This window comes from Drosophila serrata, unplaced genomic scaffold (genome assembly GCF_035046125.1).
Source record: "Drosophila serrata isolate PLE 108 unplaced genomic scaffold, ASM3504612v1 contig_93, whole genome shotgun sequence".
Lineage (NCBI taxonomy): Eukaryota > Metazoa > Arthropoda > Insecta > Diptera > Drosophilidae > Drosophila > Drosophila serrata.
Genome location: NW_028256991.1, coordinates 34,411 through 58,275, shown reverse-complemented (window position 1 = coordinate 58,275; position 23,865 = coordinate 34,411). Strand labels below are relative to the sequence as shown.

The 23,865-nt window shown below is 41.1% G+C and overlaps 1 protein-coding gene and 1 pseudogene across 1 annotated transcript in view; both read left to right on the top strand.

Annotated features, from left to right (window-relative positions):
- Window positions 1–23,865, top strand: part of JYalpha (sodium/potassium-transporting ATPase subunit alpha) — a 45,178-nt gene that overhangs the window by 17,210 nt on the left and 4,103 nt on the right. The gene's annotated exons all lie outside the window — the stretch shown is intronic.
- Window positions 241–6,386, top strand: LOC147644798 (uncharacterized; annotated as a pseudogene).

The window sequence follows — 23,865 nt, the reverse complement described above, 5'->3', positions numbered from 1 at the left end:
TTAAAGAATGTCCTAAACAAACATAGATACATTCAGTACAGAGAAGATGAGAATTTGACTTTCAGTAGTACTATTAACCATGTTATCCAATCTCAGCATGAAGACCCAGTTTATCGCAAACCATACAAATACCCCCAGAGCGTTGATCAGGAAGTAAACAAACAAATTAAGGAAATGATAGAGCAGGGCATTATCCTAAAATCAAATGCCCCCTATTGTTCACTTATTTGGGTAGTCCCAATGAAGGCAGACACCTCAGGTAAACGAAAATTCAGACTAGTAGCTGACTTTAGGAATTCCAATGAAATAACAATAAATGATAAGTTTCCGAATCCTAGAATGGATGAAATACTTGACAAATTGAAAAGATGTCAGTATTACATTGATCTAGCTAAAACTTTTCAGAGATGCATGAACAATTTGTTGGAAGATTTAATTTACAAGAATTGCTTAATATACTTGGATGATATTATAATTTACTCCACTTCATTGGGGGAACACATTTTATCATTGAAGAAAGTCTTTGGAAAATTAAGGGATGCTAATTTGAAATTGCAATTAGATAAATGATGGTTCATGAGGAAAGAAACAGAATTGCTAGGACACATTGTCACTACTAATGGAGTTCGACCTAACACAAACAAAACGAACGCATTACAAAAAAATCATTTTTAGGACTAAGTGGGTTCTATCGCAAATTCATTCCTAATTTTGCTAAGGTATGACCCTAAAGTTGAAAAAAGGAGCGGTAATCGATACCAAATGCAGAGATTACATAGGGTCATTTGAAAAATTAAAGGCACTAATAACTTCGGATCCTATTTTAATCTATACTGTTTTTTCAAAACCCTTTTCCCTACCAACTGACGCTAGTAATATAGCAATATATGTTATGCAAGCAGAACGCTAAATGAGCATGAAATAAACTATGCGACTATCGAAAAAGAACTTTTAGCTATAGTTTGGGCAACTAAATATTTTAGGTCATCTATTTGGAAGGCCGTTTGAAATATTAAGCAATCAAGAACCCAACATGAAATTGCAAAGGTAGAAAATCTAATTGAATGAATTCGATTACAAAATTAAGTATCTTCCAGGCAAAGAAGATTATGTAGCGGATGCTCTTTCCCGCAAAATATTAGAAGAAGCCATGTGTTCGGATCAGACCGATAGCGCCTAATTATGCGAGCATAGGTGTATGGCTGCAGCTGCAGCCCTCTTAGTTCTTTTTAGTTATCTATTTCTCTATCTCTCCTTCTTCTGTTGCCTTATCTGTAAGCTAAGCTACATTGTAAGCATATATATTGAAGCCAAGCGTTCGATCGGTAGTTGCAGCTCCGACTAGAGAACAAAAAACAAGAAAAAAAATTCGGCATATAATCAACCTATTCGTGCGTTAGCTATTGCTCAAGGGTGGCAAATTCGTTGTCTTCCCCATAAACATTTTGGTTACCCCGACTTGATTCTTTGGCTCGGAGTCTGCATCCCAGTGTTCGCTGTATAATATTTTGTAAATAAATCGCTTTGCTTTGCTGTCGCTTACGGGCATTCGGTTATTATTAATAACTAGTTGAGTGCATACAGCCGGCCGCTGATTTTCGGTTACATCGCGCTGTTAAAACAAAGCTGAGTTGTGCCAAACATTATACACAACGGTGGCTCGCGTTTAAGCTTCGTAAATAGCTCCTATATACATACATGCAATACATAGCATAGATGCGCGTTTGAAATTATCGGCTGTTGCGAGGCAGGCAATTTACAAAAACAACACTGTTGAGGTTCCGTTGCATCTCGGTGACGCTGATTAACCTTTAAATTTGCGCGGTGAAAACTAAACGGGTTCATACCTACTGAAGCGGTCAGGCATTTTAATTCTTTTCTTTTTAATTCCTTAAACCTGGCCTTTGATTCCGCACAGGCTTCGCTGGAAAAATTTGACCTTTCGGAGATAGAAAGCGACTATCGGATCGAATTCTCCACAGCGTTCATGGATGTGAAGGCGAAAATAAATGGAGGCTTAGCGGCGCTTCGCATATCGCAATTTCCGGCTGCATCCGCTGCAAATTCAACATCCATAGACATTATTAACCATCCAGATCTTTCTTTCCGATTTAGGAAGCCTCGGTTGCCAATTCTGGAGATACCTCGGTTCCACGGATCCTATTCTGATTGGTCGGATTTTATTGCGACGTTCACCACGATCATCGGAAATGATGAGGAGCTAAGCGATATTGAAAAATAACAATATTTAAGCTCAAGTTTAGGCGGCGTGGCTCTAGAGACCATACGTTCGCTTGAGCCCTTGAATGCCAATTATTGAAAGACTTTGGATTTACTCACAAATAGATTCGATAATAAAGTTCTATATTGTCAGGCATACGTACAGGCAATATTTGGGTTAAAAGGTGTCGAGAAGGGATCAGCCAAGGGCCTTCGGGAGTTAAGTGATTGCATGAATTCGCAACAAATCTTGGATTAAAGGACGCGCGAAAAATGGGAAGAGGATTTTTCCATCAACCATTTATCTACTTGGGATTCTATGGAGTCGTTCTTGGAGTGGAGGTGTAGGATGATGGAAAATACAGATCAAGCCTTGGTAACGCAAATCCCAAGTCAGCAGGTGGGAAAAACCATGCATAGGTGTAGTTCAAACACATTTATTACTTTAGCTACTAGCTCAAATCTTTCTCTATGTATGTTTTGTCATGCGAGAGATCATTATTTGACAAAATGCTCTTGATTTCTAAATTTGAGCCCGAATCTTTGATTTAGAGAAGCAAAGAAGTTGCACCTGTGCCTCAATTGTTTGCGCAAGAGGCATAGCTTGCAGCTATGCAAGTCAACGCACAACAAATATTGAAGCACCACCCATTGTTGCATATCATTCGAGACCTGTCTGTACCATCCACCGTCTCATCTCTATCATCCGATCCACTCCTAAACTCTCAGCCATCAACATCGTCTTCATTAGCATTATTATCATGCTTACATTCATCAAACCCTCCACCAAAACCCACAGATATTCTGCCCGTTGATTCCGTGTTGCTTCCAACCGCTATTATATATGTGAGAAATAAGGCTGAAGAATTTATGCCTTGCCGAGCAATCTTAGACTCGGCGTCTCAGCTAAACTTCATTACTTTTAATTCGTGCTGGCCTCTTTTTCGAAATAATTGCTACGGAACAAATTCATTTGGACAGCACGTTGCCAACACTTCAGAACACCAAACTTGGTTGGATCGTGTCTGGAGGGCTGCCGAGTGCGTCTACTCCTCAGTCTGTCTGCCATCGTCAACAATCCTACTAATCATTCTGATGATGACACACTTGCTGCCGTAGGAAGCAAGAAGGAATCGAGGACTTCAGTTCGCCAGAACCATTATTGTTACCTGAGGACTCGCGATGCGAGCAGTTTTTCAAAGAAAGTTGTGTTAGGCTTGAAAATGGGCAGTACTCTGTTCGTCTCTTGTCCACATCAGGATTCGAATCTTTTCTTCTTATTAGTTTGGTTATAGAAGCGTGTTTTTTTATTTTTTTAATCTATTACTTCTTATATATTTTAGTGTGGGTACCTATCAACTCGTGTTTTTTAATTTTCTAAGAATCAGTTATTTTCCGTATTAAAGTTCGATTTATCAATAATCAATTTTTGCGGACATGTAATTATGAAATACCTTTCGAACTCATTCGTAATCTCATTATTTCATTTAAGCTCTCTTTGTTGCATGGGGTTTTTCCTGTTAGCTTTAAGCAATCAAGTTCTTCAATGCAAATTCCGTCTTAAGGTTCTTACATGACTAAGTGCTACACAAGCTTGTCCAGCAGCAAACAGGCATGAGCCTAGATAAATGACTGGATGATCAACCTTGCATCTTGTGAAAAGTCAATGCCCAACTCAGGATTAATGGCAACATCCGTCTCACAGAAGTTCCATAGCCGTATTTTGCTGGAAACTGTAACGATATCAGCTGAATCAGGTGCACTCCATCTGATCCGAAATCAACACGGACTGATGAAATATTCTCTTAGCCTTTCGACACGTCAATGTTGGACCTCCTATCTGATTAATTTCATTAGATATTTCAGAATCTAATTCCTTGTTATCTATATTTCGAGGTGCATCAATGAGTTGGCCTTGTGCTTTTATCATATAAATTACTGCCCCTATATTCTCAAAACTATGGAGAATTTTTTCGTTAGCATCTAGCAACTTGATCATTTGTTTGGAAGATTCTTAATGCTCTCTCAATCGAGCTCTAGCTCTGTATCTCTTACTCATTTACGGAGGATCTATAAAAGAATTTATCAACCTCGAACTAATAAAAGCATTTTAATAAAGATACCGCATCAATAAATGCACTACAGTCAACCGTTTTCCATGACCATACACTCTTAAGAGTAGGTATTCTATTCAGCTGCCGGAGGGTTGTTTTCTTATTAATTTGGCGTTTAATCTTTTTTTCACCTCGCGGTCAAATCTGTTAGGGTCATAGAATAAATTATTCATTAACACATCTGAACTAGATTTTAAATTAATTTGATTTCTTAGCCTATTAAATATACCTGTCGCGGAATGGACAAGCTAGAATATCAAGTCAATCAGTTTGAATTACGCGCCACTAAGGCGCACTTTCATTAAGTATGTATTTGGGATTCAAACTATTTTTATTAATTTGAAATTGGCCACACTGTTTATGGCAAAGTTAAGTTAAGTTCTGCGCCACGGTTATTCCGATCGGCGATCCCAGTAGAAAAGGGAGGAGATACTCGGTATGTATAAGAAATAGGTTGAGGTTAAATCTAAGTTTGTATTCCTCAACAGAATAAAACGCTCAAGTAGCGCTCAAGTAGTCGCTCATTACCATGCTTCGAGTCTCAAGTGTTGGCTACGCTACAAGATCTGGTCTTTTCTTGTTTCGGTGGAGCCCAGATTGTTAGACGGACACTCCAGGGATTTTAGATCGGCATCATTTCTTTTATTCGGAACTCTTACGGCATCGGAGAACACACGTACACAGCTAAATGCGGGACACGCCGACTACACATTCGCCCAGACGCAGCCGCAGACTTAATCAATCTGAGGCAACCACAGCTACGACCACATCTGCAGCGTCCGGCACAACGACCGGCTTGGCGAATGCAGACAGTGGACCACAGCGGTCACGGACTCCAGAGGAAGGAATCGGGGCAAAACGCACCACTGGACCGGCCCAGACTGGAGCGCCAGGACAGGATGTGGACCCCACGACTTCTCAGATTGCGCAGCTTATAGCAAGGATCGCAAATCTAGGGAAAGAGCTCCTACAGGCAAGGGCAAACAAAGGACTTGCGGCGCCCTCCAGGAATCCAATTAGAATCTGGCCGAGTGGCGTCGGAGTGTGCGGTGCGGCGAATACACCGCAATACACCGGAGAGGCCCCATGTTTGGTCTGATGATGAACAGTTGCCGGCACAATTGAGTGCAAATCTGCCGCCACAATTGAGTGGAAGCTTGCCGCCATATTTGAGCGGTAATGTGGCAATAGGGCAAAAAGTCACACGGGCAGGCTGTACAACTGTATGCTACTCGCCGCCATGTTGTGTGACAGCCACGGTGCACGCAGATTGCCTGATCTTCCAGAGTTCGAAGGTCAGCCAGAGGAGTGGCCAATATTCCAGTGGGCGTTCTTGGAGACGATGGCGGCGTATCATTGTACAGCATTGGAAAAAAACTAAAGGCTAGTGAAGGCACTGAAGGGTGAAGCGAGGACGGCAGTCAAATCACTGCTTATTCATCCCAACAACGTACAGGCCGTAATGGAACAGCTTCGCTTTCGCTATGGGCGCCCGGAGCAATTGATCCGGAGCCAACTGAAGAGCGTGCGGGAGCTACAGCCAATTCAGGAGCACAACATAGGCAGGATTGTATCGTTCGCCACGAGTGTGAGCAATCTTGCGTTTCTGCAGTCAACCGACAGCGGCGACCAGCATATAGGAAATCCCACCCTGATGGAGGAGCTGATCGGCAAATTGCCCCTAAGTAAGAGGTTGGACTGGGCCAGGTACGCGGTCACGATGGAGCCATATCCGACGATAGTGCACCTAAGCGAATGGCTAAACGAGCTCGCAAAGCTGGTATGCACCATTACGGAAGTGAGCAGTAAAGTCCCAAAGCGAAGCGTGTTACATGGAAACGCGAATCTGTAGCCTCCGATGCAAGGTGACCATCAGGAAGACATGGAACAGAAGGGGTATAATGACCACCCCAGAGGTTGCCCATGTGTAAAGGGCAACACGCCATCAAGGATTGCAAAGAGTTCAACAACGCCCCTGTCAGGACGCGGTTGGAGTTCGTCAAGAAGCCTTACAAGCGGGCACATGGTACGGTTCTGCAAGAGGAGCCGTAAGTGCAACGTCTACGGTGCCAGAGGAAGCATCACTACTTGCTGCATGACGAGGCCGATAGCCCCAGATGGTCACAACAGATAGACGGTGGCCACAGGAGGGAGCTACGAAGCAACCACAGACGAGAGCTACACGAGGTCATCAGCCAACGCAAGCGGATGCCGCAGTCAGAGGATCCAACAGTGAGTAACATTTTCATAGCACAAGCATCAAGCCTGAGAAGCGCTGGGCGTATAGAAAATGAAAACCAAAGCGGCCGCATCGAAACCTTAGTTGCGTCGATTCGGACGGAGGGTCCCTGCTGCTCCGAGTTCTGCACGTGACGCTGTCCGGTGAGAAGCAACAGGTAGGCACGGAATACCCCTGCAGACCAGAAGCTTCGGTACAGGAGGGCCATACACAGCAGCTACCAAACTAGGATGGGTAGTATAAGGACCAGTATGACGTCAAGCGTCAAGGAGAAATCGTGCCTTCTAGTCGTGTTATCCAGGATGAGCTCTGGAGATGATGGTCAGCGATTATTTCGAATTAGAGAACTTCGCAGCCAGCGACGATGAACGGGCCCTGGGCATCTTGGAGAGGACGACTAAATGAATACGTCAACGATACCAGACAGGGCTGCTATGAAAGGATGATGAAATGAGACTGCCAGTCAGTTACAGCATGGCACAATGACGACTCGTCAACAAGATAAATGGGCCCACAGATTCTTGTGGAGGCATGGAGATGACCGAAATGACCCGGAGATCTACGAGATAACAGTGATTACGTTTGAAGCAGCTTATTCGCCATGCTCAGCGCAGCACGTGAAGACCGTAAATGCTTCACACTGATCCCAGGGCGGTCCTGGCCATTAACGAGTACCACAACGTGGAGGATTACGTAGACAGCTTCGCAGACGAGGATGAAGCTATCGCTGTCTCAAAACGAGAAAGAAAATACACGCAAGTGCCGGTTTTGATCTGTGTCGGTTTTCTTCCAGCTCGGCGAGATTGGTCAGAGCCTAAAATCCGTTAGGCACCAACGAGAATGTCAAGTAGACCGAATCCGAGCAGAAGGTATTGGACATGTATTGGCATCCGGCTACAGGTGAATTCAGATTCAGCGTCATGTACCATCGGGTTCCCAGCAGCGAGATGACCGGGAAACGCGTCCCCACCAAGAGGGAGTTCCTCAGTTTGGTGATGTCCACGTTTGATCCGATAAGGTTCTTGAGCTGCTACATGGTAACCGCCAAGCTTGCCAGGCAAGCTAGCCACGGCATTCGAGAGCTGGCGACAACAGATGAGCTATGTGAAGGAGTTCCGATGTCCACGCTACTGGTACTGGACGAGTACGAGCACTCCAGCTGCACGTTTTCGTGGACTCCAGCCAGTCGGCGTTTTCTGCGACGGAGTATTGGCGGGCCACCTACGCAAACGACGAAGTGCGGGTGCATTTCGTATGTTCAAAATCAAAATGTGCTCCGATGAGGAAACTACAACCGGCTGGTAAGGACCACGGATTCGTCCGACGATGCCGCGGCCAGTGAGAAGTATGGACTCACGGGAAACGAATGCGCCAAGGCGGAGCGCATATTGATCCAGCAGGCTCAAAGTGAAGTGCTTTCCGAGAAGAGAGGGACATGAATGGAAAGATCTCGAAAGAAGGCAGCAAACCGCGAGAGCTGTCCCCGTATTTCGACGACGATGCAGTCATTCGTGTAAGGGAAAGGATCGACGACACTGCTTGTGTCCCATACAGCGCCATGCGCCCTGTTATACTGTCCCACAGGTACACGATGACTGTGATGGTAGAGAAGATGCGGCATCAGAACCACGATGCGACCATAGGCCAGATACGGAAGAAGTTCTGGATAACGAACTTACGGAGGCTGCTACGGAAAGTGGTGGCTGAGTGCCAGGAATCCAATTAGAATCTGGCCGAGTGGCGTCGGAGTGTGCGGTGCGGCGAATACACCGCAATACACCGGAGAGGCCCCATGTTTGGTCTGATGATGAACAGTTGCCGGCACAATTGAGTGCAAATCTGCCGCCACAATTGAGTGGAAGCTTGCCGCCATATTTGAGCGGTAATGTGGCAATAGGGCAAAAAGTCACACGGGCAGGCTGTACAACTGTATGCTACTCGCCGCCATGTTGTGTGACAGCCACGGTGCACGCAGATTGCCTGATCTTCCAGAGTTCGAAGGTCAGCCAGAGGAGTGGCCAATATTCCAGTGGGCGTTCTTGGAGACGATGGCGGCGTATCATTGTACAGCATTGGAAAAAAACTAAAGGCTAGTGAAGGCACTGAAGGGTGAAGCGAGGACGGCAGTCAAATCACTGCTTATTCATCCCAACAACGTACAGGCCGTAATGGAACAGCTTCGCTTTCGCTATGGGCGTCCGGAGCAATTGATCCGGAGCCAACTGAAGAGCGTGCGGGAGCTACAGCCAATTCAGGAGCACAACATAGGCAGGATTGTATCGTTCGCCACGAGTGTGAGCAATCTTGCGTTTCTGCAGTCAACCGACAGCGGCGACCAGCATATAGGAAATCCCACCCTGATGGAGGAGCTGATCGGCAAATTGCCCCTAAGTAAGAGGTTGGACTGGGCCAGGTACGCGGTCACGATGGAGCCATATCCGACGATAGTGCACCTAAGCGAATGGCTAAACGAGCTCGCAAAGCTGGTATGCACCATTACGGAAGTGAGCAGTAAAGTCCCAAAGCGAAGCGTGTTACATGGAAACGCGAATCTGTAGCCTCCGATGCAAGGTGAGCATCAGGAAGACATGGAACAGAAGGGGTATAATGACCACCCCAGAGGTTGCCCATGTGTAAAGGGCAACACGCCATCAAGGATTGCAAAGAGTTCAACAACGCCCCTGTCAGGACGCGGTTGGAGTTCGTCAAGAAGCCTTACAAGCGGGCACATGGTACGGTTCTGCAAGAGGAGCCGTAAGTGCAACGTCTACGGTGCCAGAGGAAGCATCACTACTTGCTGCATGACGAGGCCGATGGCCCCAGATGGTCACAACAGATAGACGGTGGCCACAGGAGGGAGCTACGAAGCAACCACAGACGAGAGCTACACGAGGTCATCAGAGAAATGGTGCTCACATGTCGAGCCCCTGCGCCGAGGAGACTTAGTGTTCATCTGCGATCCGGCCATACCACGTCGAGAGTGGAAACAAGGAATCGTGGAGGAGGTGTTCACTGGAGTAGATGGAGTGCCCAGGCGAGCGGCGGTACGGACTGACGATCGAGCTAGGATGATTCGTCCCGCTTCGAAGCTAGCTGTTCTGAATGTGGTGAATGCGACTGCTTCACGGGGGCGGAGATGTCGCGGAACGGATAAGCTTGTTAGAATATCGATTGTCAATCGGTTTGAATTACGCGCCACTAGGGTGCACTTTTGTTAAGTGTGTATTTGTGATTCAAACCATGTTTGTAATTGGCCAGACTGTTTATGGCAAAGTTAAGTTAAGTTTGGCGCCACGGTTATTCCGATCGGCGATCCCAGCAGAGAAGGGAGGAGATACTGCTGTATGTATAAGAAATAGGTTGAGGTTAAATCAAAGTTTGTATTCCTCAACAGAATAAATCGCCCAAGTAGCGCTCAGGTAGCGCTCAAGTGGTCGCTCATTACCACGCTTCGAGTCTCAAGTGTTGGCTATGCTACAAGATCTGATATTTTCTTGTTTCGGTGGAGCCTACCTAAATACCTAAAATACCTAAAAGACATATACTAACGAAAAATATTTTGATTAGCTTCTCCTTCTCTTAATTCCCCAGCGTTCCCAAAAGAATACATATTAATGGCTCTTTTAGGTTAACCTATGGTCGATCAAGATTGCAAGGTGCTTGATTGCCAAAACGGACTCTATTGCTTTCGGGGCGTGCCGGAAGTTTACCTTTCTACGGCCTTACAGGTGCTAATGAGCACTGGTTCCGTTCAATTACGAGGCTGCATCTAATAGAAACGTCATTTAAATGATTTTCCAACTTCATCATGGTGCACTCATTGGATATTGGGAGTCATAGAATCCCACATTGTAACGAATTACCAGGCCCGGGTGGTAGGTGAAAGTGAAGTGAAAGGTGAAAGTCCAGCTGCTCTTGTCGGTTTTGTGGGGTGGTGTTCTTGTCCATATACTTTGGCCTTTCATCATTTTCTAATTATCAAATGAAATGCGTGCTACGACAATAAATATGTTCTGGGTAGAGAAAAGTTGCACACAATATAGAAAGAACGGGCGGCCCCTTTTTGGGTTGCTAATAATTGGTTAGCGAGGGGATTATCCATAAGCAAACAAGTGTTTCCCCACATTATAATTTTTTATTCTTATAAGTCTAAATAACATTGCTTTTACCAAATTAGCTTAAGATAGGCATTCGTATTGTAATAAAATTCCATGCAGACAAATAAGGAAAAATAACAATAATGAAAACATATGCGACAATATTCATGCCTTAAACAGCTACTTTCAGATACATGACGTAATTAAAATTCAATATTTCAAAGAAAATTCGATCTTAGGCATTCGTATTTGCTCCGATTTAAACAAGAAAAAAATGTAAACCGATGAACAAGGCAGAACGTTTTGGTAGTGCCAGAAGGTAGGCAAATTGTTACAAAAAAAGATTAGACTTCAATGCCGGCGTTTAGCCTTGAACTTAACTTTACGTTTCTCTACTTCCTGTTAGCAATGCTCTAGAGCTATTTACTTTTTTTCATCCACGGCGGACAGTAGGAAATATTTATAAATATTTAGGCCCACTATGCCGCAATATTTTTGCTACTTTTTCTTTCGCGAACCCCTTCACCCTCGGTAAAACAAAAACGGAACGACCGAACTCGAACAAAGCTTACGGTTCTCTTTCTTCTACCTTATCCACTAACTTCTTCAGTTTTGCCCTGCTTCTCCGCTTTTCCTCAAGCGTTTCTCCCCGCTTTCGGGCTTCCCTATAGATCGCGCTTAGGCTATAACTAATATTTAAAACTATCAAAAATATTCCCGGCGCTGCCTCTCAATCACTTCGGATCCATTTCTTTGGGATTTCATCTCCTCTTTTTACGTCCAACTCCCAAAGCCGATTTACTTATGCACGTCCGACGAATATAAGATTATAACTGCCGACCCTGATTATCTTATGCTCGGCCTATCGCTTTCTCTCTCTATCTCCCACAAGGAATATTATTTATTAGCAACACAAAAAGGGGACGTCAAAAAAAATATGAGCACCTTAATTATAGATAAGGACGTCCAAGGAAGGGCATGCAAATCTGATCTTTATGTCATCTAAGAATCATTAGGAAGTTCGGAAAGGAGTGTCTCCCCAGTTTTTCTGTTTTGTGTGAAACTTTTTTTTGCCGCCAAACATATTTATTGTCGTAGTACACAGTTTTTGATAGTTTAAAGGATGATGAAAAGCAAAAGTATATGGACAAGAACACCGCCTCACGAAACCGACTAAGAGCAGATGGACCTTTTTGCGTGCGTCTTTCGTACTTTTACCTACCACCCGGGCCTGTTAATTCGTTACAGTAATAATTATTATCATTATAAATAATCTGGCGCCCAACCTTGGGTCACTAATCGTTTACATTGGTGAAAAAATATTCACACCAAAACATTAACACATGCAGGAAACACTTCTATTTATCTTTTCCTTTAATTTTTAAAGGGCGGTAGTATAACGGTGGGTAAAGAATTGTGTTTACTCTTCAGCCATCGGTTGCCGTGACACTCAGCTCGAATCAGTCTCTCGGTCTTATTTAATTTACGGTATCACATAAATTGGATTTAAAGCCTTATGACTTTTCCGGAAGCAATCTTTCTCATTTATTTAGTTATACGCATTGGATTGACAGGCGCCAGGGTTATTGTTAGCTCGACACTTGGCCACGGATAAATTATCTGAACTGCGGACTCCAGTTTTTCCTTTTGGGCGAACGGCATTGCTTTTGTGAGGTGAATAGGACTTAAAGGTATAATTTCTTTATTAAGAAGTCAACTGTCCATGCTTCACAGCGAAAACGATGTACCTATTTGCAGAAGTAGGGTAGATATCAGCGTGACCGAATATGGTATTTTAAATACTTTTTGGTATTTTATCAGCTCGGATTTTGCCCAAAAGTATTTTAATGTTATATAGGCATTTTTCTTAGATTTTATGGTATTACATGGTATTTTCGGTTTGGTCAACCTCTCTCTTTTTCTTGAATCCAAACAAGTCTTAATTAATCATGAGTAATAAAAAAAAATATAGAGCTGAGTGGGAGATTATGCCGGAGAACCAAAAATGGCTGGGCAATGGAGCGCAAATATGATGGATGCGCGGTGCAAAGCCAGACGGACATGTTAAGTAGGCTGGCGTCACTTACGCAGCACGCGGCTACCCAAAAACATAAAGACAACATGAACTACTTCTGTTGAAAATCAAAGGTACAATGTACTGGCACCTGTGATGAAGGCGCAACTGATCTCTAGCATGAAACGGTGCGTTTCTGCAGCGGGAAGGCCTGTGTTCTCCATAATCATTGATGAACAACAAATGTTGTGCAAAGATCTCAACAAATTAAATTTAAGCAGCTCTGACGAAGAAGACTAGTCAATTTAATGAAAAGTAATATTCTGATCTTAAAAGAAACGTACAAGACTCGACAAAGTTCCTTTATTATTTTATTTTAAGAACATGTTACTCGATGACTGGACAAAAAAGTTTCTCTATTATTTTATTTTAAGAAAGTGTTACAAAATGAATTTAAAGTATTTAATTAATTTTAAGACTTAAATATATATTGGAATATGGAATTGAATACGAATGCATATTGTTTTAGTTTAATGCTGGACTGAAATATTATTAATCTTGTAAAATGAAATAAAAAACAAACATTTTTTGCAATGGGAAAAACCTTATTTACATATTACATATTATAATTTGAATTTCTAGGCGATTTATTTGTTATGGTATTTATAGTGGTATTTTATAAAATATGAAATAGTATTTTGTAGTATATTTTTGAGACAAAATTAGAATTTCTCGTTTAGTTCGGCGCGGTCACGCTGATCCGAACTCCAATCCGGGAGCTAAGCGAGACGGTGCGGGCCCACTTCCGCGACAACACTCTGGCCGACGAGCGTTTACATCTACCGGCGACCATCTCCGTGGTCCTAGGAGCGGATATGTATTCGAGAGTGATGCAGCCCGGCTTCCTGAAGATCCAGGATGGACTGCCAGTGGCCTAAAGTACCGTCTTCGGTTGGGTCGTGTCTGGAGCCTGCACTGTTGCAACACGAGCGATTGCAAGGGGCGAAGGATGTTTACGTGAGGGGCCCACTGTGCCGCCTCTGGTCAGGAGCGAGTTTTCTGTTCCCGGCTTGCTCTCGCTTTAACGATGCAAAGCGACCGGGAGCTCGGTTCTTGTGAGCAGGGTATAAAAGCTGACGCTGAAATATATACCACGACGCCCCTGCCTTTGGATTTTCAACCCTGATTTGGCCTCCGATAAGGACTCTTTGCGGGCAGGATCGCCCCACTATCCAATTTATTTCAGCTTATTATCAAAAAAGTTAAAAATAAATAAATATATATTAAAAATAAAATTTAAACAATATTTTTTATCGAGAATTTGGAATTCTTTTCAGATATTTTCTTTCTGCTCCGAAAGGGACTCTTTGCGGGCAGGATCGCCCCACTATCCAACTTATTTCAGCTTATAATCAAAAAAGTGAAAAATAAATAATACATATATTAAAAATAAAATTAAAACAATATTTTTTATCGAGAATTTGGAATTCTTTTCAGATATTTTCTTTCTGCTTTCTGCTTAATAGAAATTAAAAATGAAAAATTACAACAAAAATTAATCTAATTAATTAAAAAATATAAATTTTTTAAAATTGGGATTGGAAAATGGGAAAATATTTTCCTTCACATTTTTAATTTTTTACAATAAATATTTAATTACCTGGTCAGCTAGCAGGTCTAATCACCTGATGAGGTCTGTTTAACTGAACAGGTTATCAGGTCTGTTTAACTCAGCTATTCAGCTATTAGGTCTGATTATCTGATTAGATATCTGTTATGATTTCGATTTCTGCTCTGTGATATATAATTAATTGCATCAAGATTTCTTTTTCAATAGATTTTTCACATGCGAAGGAGTAATATCAGATTTATCACAATGAATGAAAATATTTTAAATCAATTGACTAAAAGTCGAAATGCTGTAAAAAAATTCTCTAAAATAAAAAACACCAAAACCGAAATATTATGGGACTTAAAGAAACATTTAAGCCTATGTATAACAGAACCATTGCATGAAATTGTTATTGATTACAAAAAATTACATCACATGTTACAAAAAAATATACCATCAGACTTTGATAAACCACATATAAATTATTTATTATTATTAATTTATTTTATGATACAATTAACCTAAACTCAATCGCTTAATATGATATATGATAAAGATAATGAAGTTAAATCATATGATTGGGGGATGAAGGATAATATTAATGATTAAGTTGATGACTATGATGATGATGACAATTCTATTCTCAACCAGCTACATCACCTGTGGCAACAAATCCACTCCTTATTCACACATCGCCTTCGATATTGGAACAATCATCGAAACATGAGGAGAGTATTTCAACATTAGTGAACTGGCAAGAGAACGTATTTTGGATAAGACATATGGTCCTAGAAAAAATCAAAATGGTCAAATTATGTTTGGGAGTAGTCATAAATTTGTTTCAAACAATAAAATTAAATTTGATGATGGACAAAACTGGCAATATACAAATAATTTATATTCTTTAATATGTCATCATCTTCCACAAAATTATAATGCAAGTGAATTGGAAATTTATAGACAAATTTTAATAAAAACTAATGTCTATCGAAGGAACTTTATTTTCCATATTTTCAAGTGCTTATCGTTTAAATTGTTTGCAAGAGTATCTAGACTAGAGGTCTAGGGTTTTATCTCCTACAGGATTGTGTTTAGAAATTGAAATATATGAGTTCTTATTCATTAAAATTACCCTAATTTCGCCCTCTGTTTCCCCGAGCTCTTTCACAAATAAATGGGCATCAGAGAAATTGTGGCAGAAGGGGGATGATATTTTTTGTTTTGAATTTGAGGATTTACACTTTTATGAGCTGCACCTCGAAATGTATATCTATTTATTGGATAATTCTTAATGATAATATTCAAAAACATAAACAAAACAATTTAAGATTTAACAAAAAATTAACATAAAATAACTTTTCATATTTTTGACACTGTCAATTAACTTTTTACACAACATACAAAACTTACAGCTAAAAAATTTATTAATTTTAGTACTTTGTGTGCCACCCGTTTTATGCTTCCAACGTAGACGGAAACGAAAAAGACATTTTTATCTTGGGTGGTGGGTATATGGGTGATCCCTTTTAGAGATCACCCCACACCTTATGTGAGAGTCAAGGGAGCAACTAAATTGTGACCATGATTTTTCAAGATTTGTTTTGGGCAAAAGTATAAAAGATCATTTTTGTGTGTGTGGCTTCCCATTCTTGGGTCAGTGTTCTGGGGTATGTATGAATGTATCAATTAGATGTCTTCATAAATAAACAAAGGCTTAATGCCTTTTCCCTTCATTGGTAGTGTTATGATTGGTGACGGGTATAAAAGTTGCTACCTCCCTTTTTCTAATTGAAGGATCGTTGGTGAGCGTCACCTTTCGGGTACACACAAGAATTTCCTTTTGTGCCCACACGAGTGACTCTTATCATAGAGACTAAAATCTTGGCTGACTGTGACCTTTTCATCCCTCCCCTTTTTCATTGCGTTGACCGATAACAGGTGACTACAGGTGTGCATAGGTGGTATGTGACCTTTTTACCATCCATCCCTCTTTGGCGATGATCGGGCGTGATTGCCATTTTCGTTTATTCTTGAATAAGCGTGAGTGCTCAGCTGGTATTGAACCTTTTAACCCTCCATCCCTTATTTTGTCATTGAGCTCTGATCGAACGCGTTTCGATATCGCTCCGTCGCATTCACGCTCGTAGCCGTATCGACTGCCTCTTCGTGGCGGTAGCGCTTCGCCGTAAAATAATTAATTTTTTGTGATCCTACCCTTTTAAGGGGGTGACTGGTGTCAGATAACCCTAATTTATCTATTAAATGACCCTCATCAGCGATAAAAATATCAGTAGGGCGTCCATAGTAAACGCATCGTGTCGGTTCAAAATGACCATTTACTTTTCGCTCTACGCGGTTTAAATTGGGATCTAAAGCAAACGTTACCATCTTACACTAATAAACTCTTCCTTAACGTACCCTCCTTAGCCAACCGTAGAACTATGCTTGGCATTACCTTCATCTATAAGCTCATTCATGGTGACGTGGAATGTGCTGACTTGTTGAGTCAGCTCAATTTCCATGTACCAAGTAGAAATACTAGATCCTATATTCCTTTAGTATTGCACCACTGTAGAACCTCTTTCGAATTGCATGAACCTTTTAGAGTATTGTGTGCAAATTATAATGATTTGTACACATTAATCTCAATCGTAGATAGCCTTCCAAAACTAAAAGCTTTAATTCTAACCCACTTTATTGACAGGCAGGCAAGCAATTTGGCAGCACGCCAGTAGTTAATTTCCTCGTCCTCATTTCTATTATTCCTTGCGCGCCTACTAACACTTAACCCAACAGGCACGTGCATGGTTTCATACGGGGAACTTGTATGTACTGACCGTATTGCATCAACGTCCAAGAATTTAAAAAAAAAACATAAAATCTTTTAAATCTTTTATTTATTTTTATATTTAAAGTCCTTTTTTAAGACTTAACGCGTTTATTATCTATTACATTATTATTTATTAAATATGTAAAGGGAGGGACATAATAGCCAAATCAAGATTAGGTTTCGATCAATAGTACCTATCTTATTTTTCATTAAATTAATTCTTAGTCCTAAACAAAAATCTTATTAAAGGGAGCAATGACATGTCCCAAAAAAGCATCCGCATTAAGGTGTCCCCTACGCGAAAGCAATTAAGATATGGAACAAGGTGTGGGTATGAGTTCCATAAACTTAATTTTAACCTTTTTGGAACAACTGTAAAGACAAAATTTCACTTTTTAATTCACTCCTCCAGATTTATAGAGTCGGTCCTTTGAAGTATTTTTGGTGCTTTCGATATGACTCTTACCACAGAGAAATCAAAATGTACATCAACTCCAGAAAAAATTTATCACTATCAGTTGCTACTAAATGCTTATTAAAAATATATAATCGGTTACTATCTGAAAAAGGGTTAAGGTTAAGGTTAAGGCGAAGAACTAGATCACTCTGAAATTAAGAATGACAAACTTATTCATAAAATATATTTCCATAAATGTCTGAATAGTTTTAACACTGCAACAGTATTTAAAAGTATTGAACAGTATCAGTACTGCCCCTATATACTAATGGGGGCAGTATTCTGCATTTTTATACAGTTAAATTATTAAATACTGTAATTTCCAAAATTTGTTGGTTAAGGAATTTCTACTGCAGAATAGTGGTTGGATTTACTGTAAAGCAGTCACACAACATAATGCGGTATGTCGTTTTTACTGCAGCTTACAGTAAATCCAACCCAAGATTTTGGGTTGAGGACATTTAACTGTAGAATTGATTGGATTTACTGGAGGAATTTATTCTGTGTACTGGAGGTGTCACAAACAGCAGGTTTGCGAATTGTAGGAGGAGCATCCGTCCGAGTTTTCTGAAGCGGAAGGCGAATCGGAAATCGGGGCTCTAGCTTTACTTTGTTGGAACTGCCGCCAAGAAGGTCATCGCTACCACGACTGTGAAGGGAAGTGTACAAGTGATGTCGCAGCCGGATGTAAAATCGGGCAGTGGCAAGTTAAATGTTGTGCCGGATGCGCTATTTATAGTAAATGAGGAGGTTGAGGCATTGGGAGTCAGCAGTGGTTCGCTGGTCAATCTGGAAGTTGTGGATTACGAAGGATTTGATCCAGGAGGTTCTAGATTAGGCTCACGACCATCCTTTGGCTTTGCATGGGGGAATTCACAAAACATTGGAGCGGAGGCGGAGGCATTGTTATTGGCCAGGATTAATAAAAGATGTAAAATCCTATGTTCTAGCTCGCGATATCTGTAAAATGACAAAGGCTCTTAATACAGTTAAGAGAGCACCGATGGGGGTTCCAGCGGAGTCAGAAAGATTCTTCCAAAGGCTGTATATGGACTTTTAGACCCATATCCCCGCTCGAGAGGTGGAAATATTGGAATTTTCATAGCTTTGGATCATTCTAAAGGCAGTCAAAAAGCTATTGAGCAAAGTGGTTAATACAGTATATGCGACAGGAACTCTTTCATACTTATGGGGTGCCGGAGACAATTATTTCAGATAATGGCAGTTTAAATCAGACCTGTTCCAGAAGGTTATCCGGGACTATAAGGTCAGTCATATTCGGACAGTTGTGTATTCCCCACAATCGAATGCGTCAGAGCGAATGTTCTCTAAGGAATATTCCTTGGAGTTGATGCGCAGCAAGGCTGTCGAGGTGATGAAGCAAAATGAAAAGAACGAACGAAACTATAATCTCCGATCTAAAGAAATTTCGCTCAAAGTTGACCAGGAAGTGTTGTACAAGAATCATAAACAAAGCAACGTCTAAGCGGGGTATATGTTAAGCTAGGTCCAAGCTACCTATAAGCTGGGTAATGCCTACAACGATTTAGAGGATCGGCAGAGACATTTTATTGGAAGATACCATGTTAAGGACCTGAGGCAATAGAAAACCGCCTCAAGCTTGGTGTTATCGGCTTTGGGAGTGTCACCCCCAAGTCTGATCTTGTGGAGGGGGCAGTTTGTAGCGCTTGTGGCAGGCGAAATAGTCGGCGGGCAAAAAAGACGGTGCCGCCATCTATATGTTGTTCCCCGTAAGGCAAGTGTTATTTTTATTTAGAGTTGGCGTTTAATATCGATCCAACAACATTTTCTTCCGGCCTCCTGTTGAACGAGACGGAGGCTCAACAAGTTCCTGAATTTCGGGGCTAAAATAAGTTTTCAAGCAGTTTAAGCTGGCATTATCAGGTCGTATATAAAAAGAACGGGCTAGAATGCCAATTCGCGAGCGTGCCGATTGTTTTTGTTGTAGGCATTAAAAGCTAGCAAAGCGAGCTGCGCCAGCCCCGTTTTATTTCGCTCGGCTCCCTTGCTATTTGCATATTTTATGTGGGAGATAGAGAGAGAAAGCAATAATAGACCCAGTATAAGGTAACTAGGGTCGGCAGTTACCATCATAATCTGATATTAGTCGGACGTGCATAAGTAAATCGGCGTCGGGAGTTGGTCGGGAAAAGAGGAGGAGAAATCCCAAAGAAATGGATCGGAAGTGAATGAGAGGCAGAGCCGGTAATATTTTTGTTAGTTTTAATTATTAGTTATAGGCTAAAACATTTTGCCCTGTTCATCTGTATATATTTTTCTGCCTGTTTAATTTGAAGCATACACAAATGCCTAAGATAGAATTTTCTTTGGAACATTGAATTTGAATTATATCACAGATCTGAATATAGCTGTTTAAGGCATGATTATTATCGCTTATATTAACATTATTGTTATTTTTTCCTTATTTGGCTGCATGGGATTTATTTACAATACGAATGTATATTTTAAGCTATCTAGCTATAACGAATTTGTTTTCCAAAATCTTGACGTTGATGCACTACGGTCAGTACATACGAGTTGCCTGTATGAAACCAGGAACGTGACTTTTGGGTTAAGTGTTAGTAGGCGCGAAAGGAAAAATAGAAAAGAGGACGAGGAAATTAACTACTAGCGTGCTGCCAGATGTACCCCTAAAAACATTGATAAATTATTACATCTGTCTTAAAATTTTTTTGTGGAAGGCTTTCATAATATAGGAAGCGATAAAGATATGTTGTTGTTGATCTTCGCTTAATAAAACCATATTGACATGGAGAAATAACTGATCTACAAAGGTGCTGCAAGTGAGGAGTAATTATATTTTCGAAAAGTTTTGGGATGACCGACAACTTAGAGATTCCTCTATAATTGCTAGCATCCAATTTGCTAACTTTTTTGTGGAGAGGAATAATAAACGATTCCTTCCAAATAATGGGAAAGTGGGAGGTTTCTAATGATAAGGTAAACAATTTCCGAAGGGAATAGCACGGGGCGTCGGCACAATACCTAAGCACACAGCCAGAAACTCCATCGGGACCTGGCGAATAAAATGGCTTAACACAATGAAGATCTAAGAGAAGAAAGCTTTTGTTTAAACTAGGACTACAAATTTAGTTCGATTTGGGTATAACGTAGGCGTAAGTTTGACTTAAATCCGAAGAGTTTGAGTAAGTTGTTTAAAAAAAAATGATAAAATAGATCGGTTATTGCCTGGTCATTATTTGCGGTAGTATTTTCAAATGAAAGCGAGGAAGGACTTGTTTTAGTCTTACGCTTATAAATCTGTTGTGGGTCTTGAGAGAACTGGATCCTGCAACGAGTCAAATAGTTTTTATAAGAGGAAAAGGTAGATTGAGAACCGGAAATATTAATATTAGCATACAGCCTAGATTTTTTATTTTTCAGGCGGCTCAACTCTTTAGTAAAGCACGGAGGCTACTCGAGCTTGGCGGATAGTATAACGGAACACATTCAGTAAAAATAGAATTCATGGCACTGTACAAAATATCTACGGCAACTGCACATGTGTAGATTGGACCAATTGAACTTGTATATAAAATTAATCAGCCGTTCAAAATCCGTCTTTCGGAAATAGTGGACTTCTTTGGTTAAACGGTCAGATAAATTCTGTAAGCCAGACCAAATGTCGAGAGTCACATCGAAAGTAGAATGATAAGGATCTTCGGGTAGCGTCAGAGACAAGACCGATCTTTGTTGAGCAAGCGCTCTAGAAGACAGCGAAATGTCGAACAAGTCAGGAATAAAATCATGTTGTGTTCAGGTTAGGAGTATGTATGGAATTATTTAAGGACCAGATGGCCATGGGATGTTTAAGTCTCCTAGGACTACTAAATGGTCCCTATCGGAAAGTCATCGGAAGTATGTGGGAGCTACCATTGAGCTACCATTGAGGACGAATTCAACATAATTGCATACCTAAATAGTTAATAATTTTGACGTGATGAGGACACCGTCCCCACGCCTAATAGGCCGATCAAGCCGATATACTGTGAACACAGCTGGAAAAACTTCGGAGCTTAGAATTTCCGGCTTTAACCAGCTTTCAGTGAACACAATAAACTGAGAAGCACACGAAAGACTATCAGGGTACAAGTTAGGAAGCTAACTACGTAAGCCTCTTGCATTCTGATAGGAAATTGTTAGATAGTTGGTTAGTTTTTTGAGGCGGAGTTAGAAGTAGAAGGAGTAGTGGTCTGAGTGGGCCTGAGCCCAGAAAGAGTTATTTCTACAGACTGATTTTTTTATGTCTCGTTGGTGGGACAGCTATAAGGGCTTTTGGCAAGGCGGATTGTTTAACTGTCTCTCCGTTTTCGGCTGGTAGTCCGGACCTGACGCCCTGGTCTGGAGGATTAATGGGACTCTAAGGAGTTAAAATTTGAGACCCTCTAGCGGACAAAACGGAAATCACCGGCAGCATGGGCACTCCCGCGGCATATTCGGACACCGAATCTTTGTTAGCGCTGGATATTAAATTGAGTGTCGATAAAATTTCCATAAAACCGCCCTTGGTTTGCTGCATGAAAAACATCTCCCACTTATTATGGTTCTCGGGGGTTTGAACCTCAGCAGTTACAACGGGTGAAATTCTGGCTGTTTGTTTGAAAAGTCTGCGCAAATAGGTTGGCAATTACCCGATCACTATTTACAGTAATATTTTCGTTCGAACGCGAGGAGTTTAGTTCTAACAAATCTGTACAACTGTTTTGGTCCTGTGAGAAATGGACCCTGTAACGAGTCAAATTGTTTTCATAACACTGAGCGTTCAGCATATTAAAGCTTGAGTTTAAATATAGCATAGGGCCTAGACGATATTGGAAGATGGTAAAACGGAACACATTTCGTGAAAATTAAATCATTCATGCAGTCAGAAATATTCTGAAAATCAGTCCCAATGATAAGAGTGATATCGAAAGTAAGAGGATAGGGATCTTTGGATTGTCCCAACGGCGGTGCCCTAGCTAAACAAAGATCAAGCAAGCGCCCTAAGGAATTTCGTACATGGTTGCCTTGGGACAGCAAAATGTCAAACAAGCCAGTAATAACATAATGTTGTGAAGAAATTAATATAGTACTTATTGAATTATTTATAGAACAAATAGACCCAGGGATGTTAAAAACGCATTGAACAACCAAATGGTCCCTATTCAAAAGTTTATTGGTAACCATCTGAATAGCGGAAAGGTGGTTCCAATAAATAGGAAGCTCCGACAATGGAGGTACGTAAGAACAGGTAATAAAAATGGAGCTACCATTGATAGATAGCTGTAAACAGAGAAATTCAACATCGTTGCATTCCTCGAAAGTTAATAACTCTGACGTCAGTTCGGGGTCAACCGTTATGAGGACACCGTCGCGTCTGACAAGCCCCTCTTTCCGATATACTGTGAACACTGTAAATTTCGGAGCTCAGAATCTTCTTTAAGCAGGTTTTTGTGAGTACAATTACTTGAAAAGCAAACGAAAGACTGTCATAATATAAGTTATGAAACTTACTTCGTAAGCCTCTTGCATTCTGATCTGAAAAGGATAGAGAGGTCATTAGTTTTTTGAAGTAGAATAAGAAGACATAAAGGGCGTAATGGTCCTAGGTAGGCCGCCTACAGGCCGCCTTTTGCTTATCTTAGCTTCAATTCCTTAACAACTATATACTCAAGCCAGGATTTGGTAGAGCATACTGTGTCAAAAAGATTGTTATAGATAGACATTTATTGTTGAAGTCCAAATATCCCTTGCAGAAGAAAATTTAAATTTTTCGACCAGTTTTTTTTTCTGGTTTTGCCTTGGAAAGAGGCAATAACATCTTAGGATGTTTCAACAGAGGAGGGCCGCGTGTTTCGTAGGTAGGACTGCTACAGGAGATTTTTGCAAGGCAGACTGATTATCTGTCGTGTCATTATTGGCCAGTAATTCGGTCCTGACGCCCAGGCCTCCTGCGGAGTGCCCGTAGCGGGTCATTAGGATCCGTCTAAATGCTGCCTGCCAATTCCGAATTTTTTTGCACCCGAACACTTGAAAATAGTTGTTTTTTGTTTGTGCAATTTTTAGCAAAATAGATAATTATACCTATTACGTTTGAAGACAGAGAGAGCGATATATAAGATAAAAAACAGCGGGAGCGCGTGGCAATAGGCAAGCTAAGGTACGTTTAGCACGCTTTTATATATAAGCGAAAAAAATTGTGGTCCAAGGTTAAATTAATTTGTTTTTGAAAAAAATTGTATATTATAAAAATTATAAAAT